We start from the raw sequence: 15,112 nt of genomic DNA, 5'->3' as shown, positions 1-15,112 counted from the left end.
CACATATAAACCTTATCGCCAATATCATTTCACTTCCATAACAACTCTTTCCTCTAGTCAGTCTCCTCGAACAAGTACAGATAAAATCCTAATGCAAACCTCATCATCCTATACAATCCGAAGATACATTGTCAACGCACAACCTGTGTAATCCATCTGACCCAGATCTTCTACTCACTATGAATTATAAACAAAAGAAATGCATACATGACCTCTAACAGACTTAATTCTAATAACTCTCAGTAATTAAGTACGATTACGGAGTGTGAATGATCATAATATTTCACAGTGTGTACACCACTTCAAGAATTATGGCAAACAGAAGCAAACATGTGGAGTATTTCTTGTGTCAAGTGTCACTTCGTATTTCAGTTGCTCACGAACAATGCAGTGTAATAACTGTCAATGGTCTAAACCTAGTTTTGGTATGTCATGTCGTTAGCTTCCTTCCTATTAGCATAAATTTATACAGCTTCCATAAAACCTCAGCTCATGTGACTTCTATGCAGTTTCTTGTACTAATGTCGTTTATGTCGAATTATAGCAGTTCATTTTCTTATCTTAAAAATATAAGGCACTGAGCGTAAGCAAAACATGCAATAGCGAGTAAATATACCAGTAGAGAACAGAATGTCAACAAGTGGATGCAGCACAAATCCTACAACGAGGCTCTGCCAAGCGAACAATCTATAATTAATACAATAGTGTGACCTACACTCTATGTTCGTACACAGTATATCAGCATTTCTATATACCAAATTAAAGAGTAGTTATGACAACAAACAGAAATGTATAAATAAGCAATCCATAAGCAAGGCAGCAAATATGTTATCTAACATAATAAACAGGTCATTAGCATCATATCAGCATAAGCAAATAAATGTTCATATGTCATCTTAATAAGTAAACATGAAGGCGCAAGCAGATAAATCACAAAGTATAACTTACATACATATCAGCACAACTAATCAGGTGACAATTATAACTTAAATAAATAAGCACAGCAGGCACATAATAAAAAAATATGACATCAGTGAAAAAGCAGTGCAGCCAAGCGATGCATAATATACACAAGTTACAACCCAGTTCATTAATAATCATTGTCAAAATCAGTTAACGTACGCAAGCACGTCGCTTCACAAGTAAATTCATAGAACATGAAATTAGCACAAAGTATGAATCACGTAATTGCGAGCAGCAAATTACGTCTAATGTACGTACCTAAGTGGAAATATGTTACCTGAAAAAATAAACTCAATTAATAGTTACCTTTTTAGTTTATTAGTTTCTTCTTGGAAATTACATTTTTTCTGAAATTTTCTCGATAGCAAGTGCTCTTAACGTCGGAAACACACAGAATTTACCTGAAGTTCTTAAATATTTTATAGAACCGTATCCTGAAAAATACTGAATGTTAATAACATAATTCATCAAGTCACTATAGCTTTATACTGAATTTAATCGGAGAAATTAGACTGTGTATTTGTTTACGGCTGTCAGTGCATTCGCACTGAGCGCTCGATCAGCTGTAGGCGCGTGACGTAGGAAGCAATTGTTTGCGGTCAACGACTGCCTTGTGCGGCGCGCAGACTTGACTGTTGCTTTGAGTATATGCCGCCACCAAAGCACAGGGCGGTATCCTTGTATTCCCTGCATGTTTACGTAAACTGTTGGTTTCTGAGTCCGTCGCCAAACAAAAATCTTTAGATAAATCCGGATGTGAAAGAAGTGGAGCAGCAACTAAAGCATCACGAAGTTGTTCAAATTCTGATTGAGCTTCCTCATCCCAACACCAATTATAATTCTTTCCGGATAGTTCACATAAACGAGGTGTGGCCAAATCGTCCAATTTAACAAAGCGTCTAAGAAAATTACAGACACCAAGGAAACTACGAACCTCACGTTTTGTGGTAGGAACAGCATAATCACAAATAGCGTCTAATTTTTCTGGATCAGGAAGAATACCTTCTGTAGAAATAATGTGACCAAGAAATTTCACCTGAGAACGACCAAATTCAGACTTTTCCAAGTTCACTGTAATGCCAACTCTTACAAAAATACGTAATAATGAATCCAAAATTTTGTTGTGCTCACTCCAAGAACGTTTAGCAATAAGAATGTCGTCAACATATGAAGTAATATTGTCACGAAGATAAACAGGTAAAATTTCGTTTAAGCTACGAATGAATGCTGATGAAGATACAGTAAGTCCAAATGGTAATTTCCGAAATCACTTTTAGGTAAAATAGTCATATCCAGTTATTGTTTACTTACTCTCTAGATAGATTGATAGTCGGAGAGTTAGTTTGACAGATGCAAAGAATAGTAAAAGAGTAGGCAGCGGTGCAGAAAACTAAAAGGGAAATAGCACCACTACAGCTCGGGGCCCTATGCACGCTACAGCACGTATTCACTTAGAGTAGTGAATCCCCTGAGGACATTAATAGCCACATATAATTTCAAGTTTGTGACTTAGTGGCAAATTTGGCGGGAGTGCGTACGTAAATTGATCTAACCATGAACATGGATGTATGTCATTCTTAGAATTGCGGAAGATCTTAAATTTCCGAACAGTCAAAAAGTGTTTATAGTCAAAGTTTTCGCCTCGTGGCGACAAAGACGTACCCCGTCTGTCCCAGTCCGAATGTCGATTATTGTCAAGTTCACGCGCCTGGCGCTCTCTTGTTGCTTCTCGTAAGTGAAATAAATTATTTTCTTCAAAGCCCTCTGCTATCCGTGATTCTAATTTTCTTCTGCTGTCTTTTCCTACGATTTCGCCTTCAATTTGTTTGACTTGGTTTCGTAATGCCTCAACTTCCCTTTTAACGCGTTCATTAAATTTTCCCTGATTTTCAACATGTCTATTTATGTTCTGGTACTCTTCGGTTTCTGCAAATGGCAGTGGTGCTGTATCATCTGAATCTCTGTCCCCATTTAAACTAAGATTTGTCAATTTGTCTGAAATCTCCTCAACTCTTTCCGATAAATCACCTATTTGTTCTTTCTGTTTATTTACGTCTTCCGTAAGTGTCGCGACTCGCGTTTCAGTATTAACACATTTAGTAGTTAACTGTTCATACTGTTGTGTTAGGTTATTTAATCTGTCATTTGGTACGGATTCCTCGATTCTCTCAAATATTTCTTCCTTATCTTTTGCACGTTGTAAATTTAACTCTGAAAATTTCTGTACTATCACGCGATCTCTTTCTTCCTGTTCTCTATCCTGTTCCCTTTGTCTAATTTCTACTGCAACTAATCTATTACTGTGAGCATTCAAAATCGGTTGTACTTCTTCTCTGATTTCTTTCTTTAATTCATCTTTCATATTTTTGAAACATGTCCCTATTCGTGAATCTAACCGTGTTTCCAAAGTTTCCATCTCTGTTTTTAATTCAGATCCAAACCGTGTTTCCATTGTTCCCATATGAGTTTTTAATTCAGATCGTAAAGTTCTCATCTCTGTTTTAATTGTTCCTATCTCTGTTTTAATTGTTCGTATCTCTGTTTTAAATTCAGATCGTAACTGTGATCCCAGTGAGTCTAACCGTGATCCCAAATTTAATATTGCACCCATCAACTGCTCCGTACTAACTTGTTCGAAATTCTTTTCGCCCCTAACATTTCCCGCAAAACTACTTTCCTTCGTCATAGCTGTTAAGCCATCTGTGTTCGATACTATTCCAGAATCTTCTATCGTTAATCTCGTACTCTGTTAATATTCTGATTGCGAAAAATTTTGAAATGGTTCCGGACTATATCCCGATTTATTAAATTGTTTCCTACTTCATTATTCATCATACTGTTCTCCTGTGTTGGCGAGTTCGCCATGTTAACAATTTCGTCATTCTCACTATTCATCATTTTTGCCTTTTTCATTGATCACGTAATCATTTACAAAATATACAAAACTCGTCACTATATGAAAATTACACACAATGACTCTTTATCTCCAACAATAAAATTTACACGAAATGTTTCCTTCAAACACGATAAACGAACAATTGAAATAATTGCCCTAAATTGTCAAACGCGTATACAAGACAACAAATCAAATTCTGAGAAAAAAATACCATTAGAAGAATGACAATTACCAAATCTACACATGCAAAATAGACTACAATTACTAAACTACAAATTACTACAACAATACTACTGTCTACTATTTTTACAATCAGAAGAATTCCAATTGACGATCCGAAGCAGCGGTCGCCACGTGCATGGGGGCTTAATTATTATTAAATTGAAAATAATTTTTAATTTTTGTAGCTGTAAGTCCGATTACGCTGTATCTCGTAAACGGTTGGCCCTGACTAGTATTATTACGCAATCTGACTGCATAGAACAACAACAAAGAATGAAATGAAAATTTCCGTTAATACAATTAATTAATTAAGTCCCCAGCAACTATAAAACCTACGAAACCAACAAAGCACAAGTGTAGCTGTTCTGTGTGTGGAAGTGTGATTCAACGTACACATCTGGCACGGTTCTTCTTCACTAAGACAAGAAATTTTAAATATCATTTATACTGAAGTAATTAAAAAATAGAAATACTATAATTGCGTAAGGAAAGCAGAATTACACTCTAATACAAGAACACAAGCCAGATGCTTTGTTGACTGAACCTGTAATGACGCATTATTTAAGACATTGAGATAATAAAAAGAAAAGGAAAAAATTTTTTTTTTATTTTACCTACGTATATTGACTAAAAGCACTCAAATCATTACAATATATATCCACACCGACTCGCTACTACCACATCTCAACAAGAACTCTTCACTGCGACATCTCAGCAAGCACACTACTACGAGTTCTCAACCAGCACTGACTACTACCACAAGTTCTCCCCAAGCACTGTCAGTGGAGGCGGCTGAATAATACTCTTTGGCGCAATCTCTGGCGCTGTGGCTCAGTGTAGCCACCTTTCACAGTCTTGGGATAAAATTAGAGACTGAAAGACCCCGTCACACTGTCTTTGACCAACCCACCGTGAAGCACCGGTACCGATTTAATCTGCAGCTGACCGGAAGTAGACCTCTACATTCCGTGTCTGGTTAATGAATGGAGCTTGTCTAGCCCTCGCCCATCCAAGTGTACATGATTTCTCCAGATGCGCCCATGTCGAGGAGGTAAGCACCCCTTATTGGAGTATAGTAGTAGATTCGAAAATGTTGTGATGTAATAGCAGATGGTTAAGAAGAACAAGAAACAGGTGGTTTTTATGCATGATGGAGTTCCAGACAGATGGGGTTTGAAGAACTTTACGTAAATGAACTACGCTATCAATTTTTAAGTATTGTTCTAATGTCTGGGGTCACTACCAGGAGAGAACATAAACACACGCACTCCTAAGGTTACACGGTTCTGCACTTAAAACAGGCTATAATTTTAGATCACTTCAGTTTCTGACAAATAGTTGTGTGGAATGCAGCGCTGTTGATATTCCAATGTGCGAAATATATTTATAGCACATGACATACATCCTTGTTTCAAGGTTTCTCTACGATAAACTATAGTAACAAACTGTAAAATTAAAATACTACTTCCTTAAAATATCGATTCTGTGTGATACCTGCAAAAAGTCGCTTTCCAGAGATGTAGCGTCCACTGTTCACATCCGATCATGGTTCAGAATTTATTCACTAGTGGCCATTAAAATTGCTACACCACGAAGATGACGTGCTACAGACGCAAAATTTAACCGACAGGAAGAAGATGCTGTGATAAGCAAATGATTAGTTTTTCAGAGCATTTACACAAGGTTGGCGCCGGTGGCGACACCTACAACGTGCTGACATGAGGAAAGTTTCCAATCGATTTCTCATACACAAACAGCAGTTGATCGACGTTGCCAGGTGAAACGTTGTTGTGATGCCACGTGTAAGGAGGAGAAATGCGTACCATCACGTTTCCGACTTTGATAAAGGTCGGATTGTAGCCTATCGCGTTTGCGGTTTATCGTATCGCGACATTGCTGCTCGCGTTGGTCGAGATCCAATGACTGTTAGCAGAATATGGAATCGGTGGGTTCAGGAGGGTAATACGGAACGCCGTGCTGGATCCCAACGGCCTCGTATCACTAGCAGTCGAGATGGCAGACATCTTATCCGCATAGCTGTAACGGATCGTGCAGCCACGTCTCGATCCCTGAGTCAACAGATGGGGACGTTCGTCAGACAACAACCATCTGCACGAACAGTTCGACGACGTTTGCAGCAGCATGGACTATCAGCTCGGAGACCATGGCTGCGGTTACCCTTGACGCTTGATCACAGACAGGAGCGCCTGCAGTGTTGTACTGAACGACGAACCTGGGTGCACGAATGGCAAAACGTCATTTTTTCGGATGAATTCAGGTTCTGTTTACAGCATCATGATGGTCGCATCCGTGTTTGGCGACATCACGGTGAACACACATTGGATGCATGTATTCGTCATCGCCATACTGGCGTATCACCCGGCGTGATGGTATGGGTGCCATTGGTTACACGTCTCGGTTACCTCTTGTTCGCAATGACGGCACTTTGAACAGTGGACGCTACATTTCAGATATGTTACGACCAGTGGCTCTACCCTTCATTCGATCCCTGCGAAACTCTACATTTCAGCAGGATAATACACGACCGCATGTTGCAGGTCCTGTACGGGCCTTTCTGGATACCCAGCACATTCTCCAGATCTCTCACCAATTGAAAACGTTTGGTCAATGGTGGCCGAGAAACTGGCTCGTCACAATACGCCAGTCACTATTCTTGATGAATTGTGGTATCGTATTGAAGCTGCATGGGCAGCTGTACCTGTACACGCCATCAAAGCTCTGTTTGATTCAATGCCCAGGCGTATGAAGGCCGTTATTACGGCCAGAGGTGGTTGTTCTGGGTACTGATTTCTCAGGATCTCTGCAACCAAAATTGCGTGAAAATGTAGTCACATGTCAGTTCTAGTATAATATATTTGTCCAATGAATACCCGTTTATCATCTCCATTTCTTCTTGGTGTAGCAATTTTAATGGCCAGTAGTGTATTATGCTCGCATCAGTCCTATATAAAATGATCGATAGTAAAAGAGAATACTTCTTACAAGGAAACAGATAAACGCATAGCAGCGGCGTCCGACAGGTAAAATTACACATCATGCCGCGACTAACTCTGTAAACAACACATTTGTCAAGCAAAAGTATACATGATTGCAGCGCCTCACGAACACCTATCGCTGACTTAGAATAATCTTAGTTATGAAACTGAAGGCTTGATTTTTATACCCAAGATGCGACAGGGGAATGGAATACATTGCGTAGATGTTTGTTCGTTTAGAGGAATGAGTCGAAACAGGATGGTCACGTTTCATTACACATGAGATGGACGTCCTCTGATGACAGAGGTTTGCTGTTAACGATCGCAAGTAGACAGTGCTCTAAATCATATACACAACATGTGGTTCTATATGAGTCAACCACAGGCTATGTCACACGACTGATGTATCCTGACAGAACAGCGGAAAAAATGGTCAAACGACCACTCTCTAGAATGCACCATCAGTCTGCCATTAAATCGTACCTCGTTACAGCTCCATCTCAAACGATCAATCCGTCCACTCTGTTATCCTTTAACGCAGATGCATGTAAGTTTAGAGGCAGATAGTTCTCTGTTTTCCTGAAAAGCATCAAATACTGTAGTCAAGTCACGTGTATCACTGTTACCTCAATAGACATACAGTTGCATGCTGCCTCGATGGAAAAAAGTGACTATTCCCCGGTTCCCTTCGGTTCCATGTCGCGTTTTCTTAGATTCCTCTTGCTGTCACCAGAAGATACGCAAGTACATCCTCAGTTTCCCCGCATTGGATTTTAGGGAACACGTTCATGGTGATCGTTTGGGGAGTAAGCATTTCACTAGCTATTCTTCCAGCCGCCTCGATCGTGTTTACATCTCCTGCGATATTGCCAGTTGGATGCAGGCTGCTGAAGTCTGACCCATTGCATTCTCTGACCATGACGCATATATCTGTACCGTCAACTCTGCTGCCAAATGGTGTGTCGTGGCCAGCGAACATGGAAACTAAACACGATCCATCTTACATCACCTGACCTATTGGCAGCTTATCAAGACCACTGGATAGCTTGTAGTCGTCACCGTGATACATATCAGTCTGCCCTATCATGGTGGGTGCTCTGTTCAAAGCCTACCCTCTGTGCACATTGTGTTATGTTTTACTCTCCACAACGTCACCACCCTGTCAACATTACGGCGGTCTCCAGACTCTCCTTTGACTCAGTTCCCAGGGATGCAATGAGGTACGGTCGCAGGTTCGAATGCTGCCTCGGGCATGGATGTGTGTGATGTCATAGGTTACTTAGGTTTAAGCAGTTCTAAGTTCTAGGGGACTGATGACCTTAGAAGTTAAGTCCCATGGTGCTCAGAGCCATTTGAACCATTTTGATGCAATGAGGGATCTGCTTGTCGACGTCGGATATAGAAGTCCATGATACTATCAAGGCGGGTTCCATGTGTGGTGTCACCGCCAGAAACCACACTTGCTAGGTGGTAGCCTTTAAATCGACCGCGGTCCGGTAGTATACGTCGGACCCGCGTGTCGCCACTATCAGTGATTGCAGACCGAGCGCCGCCACACGGCAGGTCTAGAGAGACTTCCTAGCACTCGCCCCAGTTGTACAGCCGACTTTGCTAGCGATGGTTCACTGACAAAATACGTTCTCATTTGCCGAGACGATAGCTAGCATAGCCTTCAGCTACGTCATTTGCTACGACCTAGCAAGGCGCCATTATCAATTGCTATTTATCTTGTGATGCATGTACCGTCAGACCGATGTTCACCAATTATGGATTAAAGTTAAGTATTCCAGAAGCTAGGTACTATTTTTGCTACTATAAGACCTTGACCTGTTCCAGACCTCACGCCAGCCTGCGTGAGCTAAACGCGTGCCCTTCGGCCTCCCGTCCTCGTGGATTGGCTGTCTTGCCAGTCCACAACACCATGAGTAAGTCGCCTCGCGCTGACGGCATCCCACTGGAGTTTTACCTGACGTTTCATCTCCTAACGGCACCAGTGTGAACGGGAATTTGTCCAGATCTTACGCTGCCTCTCATATACATCCCTAACGGTTTCTTCCCACCCACAAGCCTCCATGTATCTCACGAATATGAGTTTACCTCGCTTAACGTTGCTCAACAGCCACGCAAAGATTTATACCTTGCTGTTGGCTGCTCGGCTTAAACGGACAGCTCAGCACGTTGTTTCCCGTGATCCAACCTCTTTGGAGGTGCCAGTGGCATCCGCCTTGTCCACTGTCGCTGTCCGGGCATAATCACTCTTGCCCATGTTCGTCGTGTATCTGGACTTTTGGCAGCTCTTGACTTCAACCAGGCGTTCAGTTGGGTCGAACATGGCTGCCTGGAAGCGATGCTCCGCAGTATGGGATACGCTGATACTACCGTAAACGTCGTAATGCGTCTCCCTCGTGGAACTACGTCGCGTGTACTCTTCAATGGGCGTCTCAGTCCTCCCATCTTGACCCGTCATTCGGCGGTTCAAGGCTGCCCGCTCTCTGCATTGTTGTAAGCTTTCGCCATGGAAACGTTGCTCTGCGGCCTCCGTCAACGCCTGTCTGGGATGTCTCTCGGTGGCCATGTATTCAGCTGCACTGCTTATGTGGACGATCTCATAAACGTTCTTCTTAGCGGTGCTGTGGTCACGGAGTCACTGGCATGGATTACTACCTACAGCGAAGCTTCTGATTGCTACCAAAACGTCCGAAAATCGAGAGAAAAGGCTGTGTGTGTGAGGGGCTTCCTGCAGAAAGCGTTGCTCCACTGCGTGTAGCTGATATTTTCCACGTTTTGGACTCGATTTCGCAAGTGACCTGCGGTTCACGATTTCCCTCAAGCCGGCGTCTGCTGTCCCAACTAAGAGCTGGGCTCCTTGATCATTATTTACAAGCCCTCGATCTTCTGCAGCGGACACAATATATAACTGTATATTTGGCGCCGCAGACACTTCCCCTTCATCGTCTAAGGCCCGCTACTTGGTAGCGGCGTTGCATTCATATGTTTGTCATGACTTGCTGTTCATGATATGGCACAAGACACTCACCCTCTGCCGGCTGAAGTGGCCGTGCGGTTAAAGGCGCTGCAGTCTGGAACCGCAAGACCGCTACGGTCGCAGGTTCGAATCCTGCCTCGGGCATGGATGTTTGTGATGTCCTTAGGTTAGTTAGGTTTAACTAGTTCTAAGTTCTAGGGGACTAATGACCTCAGCAGTTGAGTCCCATAGTGCTCAGAGCCATTTGAACCATTTGAACCACTCACCCTCTCGCGGAGCAGTGGCGGTTTAGATCTGTATCACGCCCCTGACAGAGTGGTAGTCCTTTTCGGCAGCTCCCAAATGGCATTGGAGTGCCGTTGTCCTAAATGTCTTACCATCCTGTTGCTGGAGGGCCTTACGCCACACACTCTCTCAGCACCTATCCAGCTTTCGGACGTGCCATTATTCTTCTTTTACTTCCGCCAATCTTTCCTATAACTGAGCAACGTCCATACAGCGATACTGCCAACGCGCTTGACATCCACGAAGGCGATTAATGGCTTTCACAGCAGCATAGGTCACTGGACTCTGCATGGTACCTTACAGTCAACGGGAAACAAGTATGCCGGTCACGCCTTCACGGGAGCCACCTTGTGGACGCCATATTGTATGTCGCCTGTGATGCTTTAGACAAGGACGAGCACCGTCTGGAATACCGTTCGGCGAGAGGAGTGTGATTCTTGGTGCGGCGGATGCTGGCCTTAATTAACCGTACGACTCCTCGTCAGATACCTCCTCACCTGCTTCCCTTTACGAACTCGCGATACTTCCCGAACTCCGTGAAGAGGATTTGTGGACAAGTAGTTCACTACTTGTTTGCTGACGGTGAGAAAAATACGGGCAATTTTTCTCCAGTTTCCTTTGTAGTGTCTTTCTTATCCCATCCCAGAGTTGGGGCGTTATTGCAAATAGAAGTTTATCCACGCCTTTTCCACTCGTAGAATCGGTTAGTCTCTGCTTATCGGCATGTTCTTCTCCACTAAACTATACATCGGTAGTCTCACCTAGACTGGCAACTGGCCACCCCCTTCTCGTGACGCCGGTTTCCTGGTAATCTCTGTAGTGTTGATAATAATTTAAAAAAATACGACAGAAAAGGGAATGAATGAATCAATTAATAAACCATTCATGTTCTTTGTACCTCTAGTCCACGTTCCCTACACTATCCTTGGTCTCTTTGGGGGGGGGAATGGACATAGTGGCCAGGCCTGGGATTGCGACCCCTGCCACATTTGCCTCCAACCTTCATTTTGTGCGCCAGGAAGGTTAATGATGGTCATGGTTAGTTTGCTCAGTTGCGTGGTTATCAGCGCCCGTACAATGTCCCAATATTTATAGAGTCCAACTTTTTACACAATCCAATCTAACCACTGTCACGAATGATGAGGACATCACAAACACCCAGTTCCCGGGCAGAGGAAATCCGTAACCTGGTCGGTTCAGGGAAACTCAGGACTACAAAAAACACAAGTCATTTAGGAATGAAACAAACAGAAAGTGCAGTGAAGCTACGGCGAAATGACTGCATGAAAAATGTGAAGGAATCGAAAAATAAATGATGGTCGGAAGGACTGACTCAGTCACTCAACCATTGTTGCTGAGAATTCAGGCTGGCCAAACTCAGCACCATACAGAACTTCGGTGGTCCCATAAGACTAATGGGCTAGCGCACGAGATAACAGACATATAGAATAGCACAGCCACAATGTACTACTTTTGTGCAATACTGACTATACCTATATCACATAACTTCTTTGTCTCGTCTTAAGCTTAATATAATATTTGTCTCAACATATTCTTTCGCTAAGCGTGTATATATGTTTATTCATATTTTCTGCAAGTTTATGTAACTGTAATTAATCTGTTCATGTAAGTTTCAAACCTATGTTCCGTTTAAATTCTGTTAAGTTAAAACAGTAATTGTAGAACTGATTCATATGTAGAGCACGTAGGTTTCTAATTATGTAAAACATGAAGCGAAGTTCTTCTGGTACTAAACCAGCATAACGTGAATAGAAAAGGTGGATTTGGCTGTAGCACCGCAAGGAGTCTTTGTGGAACAGTCAGTCGGTGGCTAGCATCCAGACTGTTCACATATTGTGACTTGGAGGAGACAAGGAAAGCAGAAAGAGTGAGTAATAATGCCTCGGATGTTGAAAATTGCTAGTTATTTATTCATGGCCTTTATTGACTGGCTCTGAATTGTAAGAATCCGCCCCCAAGGAGATAGTTTGAAGAGCCTTTATACTTCAAGAGCGATGAGTACATTTGCTGCCTATATCTTAGCCACAGAGGACTACTGCATCTCAATAATAATTTAGTATTGTATTTACTTACATGGACCAGTTATTTGCTTTATTTGCAAATAATAATTGTTTTTAGTTCAACTTAGTGTCGAGAACCTTGAATTACTCGTCCGTCATTTTACGCAGTCAGAATCATTTTCCCAGTAATGCAATTTATCTGAGAGTCCTATTTAATTGAACTGCAATGTACTTATTACTTTAATAGTGTTCCTTAACTTTTGTGGCGTGGTGAATGCCTTCAGTGTTCAGTTAGTTTTGTTTCTGAAATATTCCACGAAAGTGAAGAAAGTGAAGAATAAAGTTTTAGTTAAGAGTAGCTGCAAAGAAAATAAATAACTGTTTTACCTCAAAGCCATTCTTGCCAAAATATATATTTAGCATTAAAAGTAACTCAACAGAACAGTGATCATAATAAGTGGTTACTAGCCATTTCAATTTAAAGGCCATCTTAATGAATACCTGCTTCACAGGTATGTTAATGTGTTTATATTCGTGTACTTGGTTAAAAGTGCTTAATCATTGCGTCTTACCAGAGGTCTTTTGTTCTGATATCAGTCAAGTGATACTTGTTGGATTATGCTGCTGTTTCGTGTCCTGTATACGAGCAGAATTTTAGTACCGAGTAAAGTCATAAATAGTAGTTAACCTTGTTAACAGCTGTGAAACCTCTTCGTGTTTCCAGACGAGTCTCCGTTTTGCGCAGAGCTTCACGATGGAGTGATTTGTGTGTGGAGGTTTCGAAGAGAACAAACGTGGCCAGATTGTGTTCGTCATCGTCGTAAGTTCCTAGCACCTGGCGTGACGGTGCGTGGCACCACTGTGTATGCAGTAAGATCACCTCTTATTCGTGTAGCCAGTAATTTGGACTGCAACTGTTACATTTGTGATGTGTTAAAGTCGCCGATTGTGCCCTACCTTCAAGGTCTGTGTGGCCATAACTTTCAACAAGATACCTTGGGACCCTGTGTTGTCAGAGTCGTCTTGACCTATTGTTCTACATAGAGGATTCTATTGTTGTCCTAGCCATTACATTTTCCAGACCACATAAGAACATGCGGTCATGGGTTTCCGAGACACACTCCAACTCATTATCAATTGTAACTGATCAACCCTGGCATAGAGTTGAAGCAACATTGTATGTCTATCGTCCAAGCTCTGTACGACACGAAGCCCAGCCCGGCTAGATCCATTGATGCTGCCAGGGATACCAGCTCTACTAAATTTTGCACTCCAAAATGACTTACAAATTTGATTATGTATACTTACTATTATGATGCATATGTAAAATAAATAACATTTCGTTATTTGTTATACTTACTGGTTTTGCAACTTTAATGGCTAGTCGTGTAAATTTTTCGAGTATATCCACAAAAAGGCCATCTGTCACATAAATTACTACGCTAAGAAGTCTTCACATAACAAACAACTAGCCAAAATCAGTCTTTTACTGAAACCGAGTTAAGTTGTAATTGTGTAGGAGTAGTATTTTAACACTCCTGTAAGGCTGAAACCATGAACATACTTAATTGAACGCCTGAAGTTAAGTTATCAGGCTTTCAGCTGAATTGATTGGCGCATTTTTGACCCAAGGGACACACCGGGTGTCGCATCTGCAGGCTTCTTTATCATTATGTATCGGGCACCGTGGTCTGTAGGTTCAACGGCCGCATCTATGCGCCCATATGATTTGGGCACGGGTATACTGTAATAAACGATTGGGAAATAAATAAAGGTTTCATTTGTCTTAGAGCTGCTTGTGTCTTATACCGTCCACCGACCAACATCCCTACACTTTAGTCACGAATAAATGCCGGTGTGTATCAGTGTGCATGTTTACGTCATTTACTCCCAACCCAAAATATGTGTTACATAGGCTGCATCTACCACTAAATTATTTGCGCTGATGTGTGTAGATGAAAATAGTTGATCGCCTTTTAAATTCTATGACGCAGATTCCACTGACCCATTTAATTTTCTTGTCATCATTTATTTCAGGGGATCATGATGCCCTCCAAATTCCCAATCTCGTGTTAATCTATATTACGTTAGCGCCCAACATATTCTACAATCCGTCTTGCATAGTCTGTTTTTCTCATGGACTGGTTCTTACTATATCTGGCCGCTGTAAAACAGGGGCAACCAAGAATTCGGCACCACGCGAGCTGTGTCCTGGCAAAAGTGCCACAGTTCCAGCTCATGGTGGCACGATTCTCCTACCGCATGTCACGTTGTCTGCACATAAGGAGGAGTCAGAGGGGGAAATTGTGAGCGAGCTGCATTTAAAAGGCAATGCAACCACAGTGCAGAAGACGTGGATTTGAATTTTATATTTCTCAACAACGTAGATCGTAAAGAAAAGAGATTTTCATCTGGTACAAACTGTATGCATGCGGTCAGAAGCAGCCTATTCACAGATTTTTGAACTCAGGTTGCCACGTAATCGACACTTATTTAAATTCATTTGCAACCTCATTCTGTCGTCATGCAAACTCTTTCTGTGGCAAATGACGTATACCTCCTGGAAGATTTTAACGTAAAAGAATTTGACTTTTAAACGGGACTTACACAGCAGATCCGTCTGTTACAGCCGGACATGCACAGAGGCGCCTGCAACTGAAACTGTGATCGGCCTAACAGCTAAAAACAAAATTTAAGAGTGGCAATGTCCTCAAAAGTTTAGAACATTGTCCCTGTAATTCTT

The sequence above is a fragment of the Schistocerca americana genome, chromosome 1, assembly GCF_021461395.2.
Source record: "Schistocerca americana isolate TAMUIC-IGC-003095 chromosome 1, iqSchAmer2.1, whole genome shotgun sequence".
NCBI classification, from domain to species: Eukaryota; Metazoa; Arthropoda; class Insecta; order Orthoptera; family Acrididae; genus Schistocerca; species Schistocerca americana.
The sequence above is the reverse complement of the archived record's forward strand: the minus strand, read 5'-3'. Positions refer to the sequence as shown.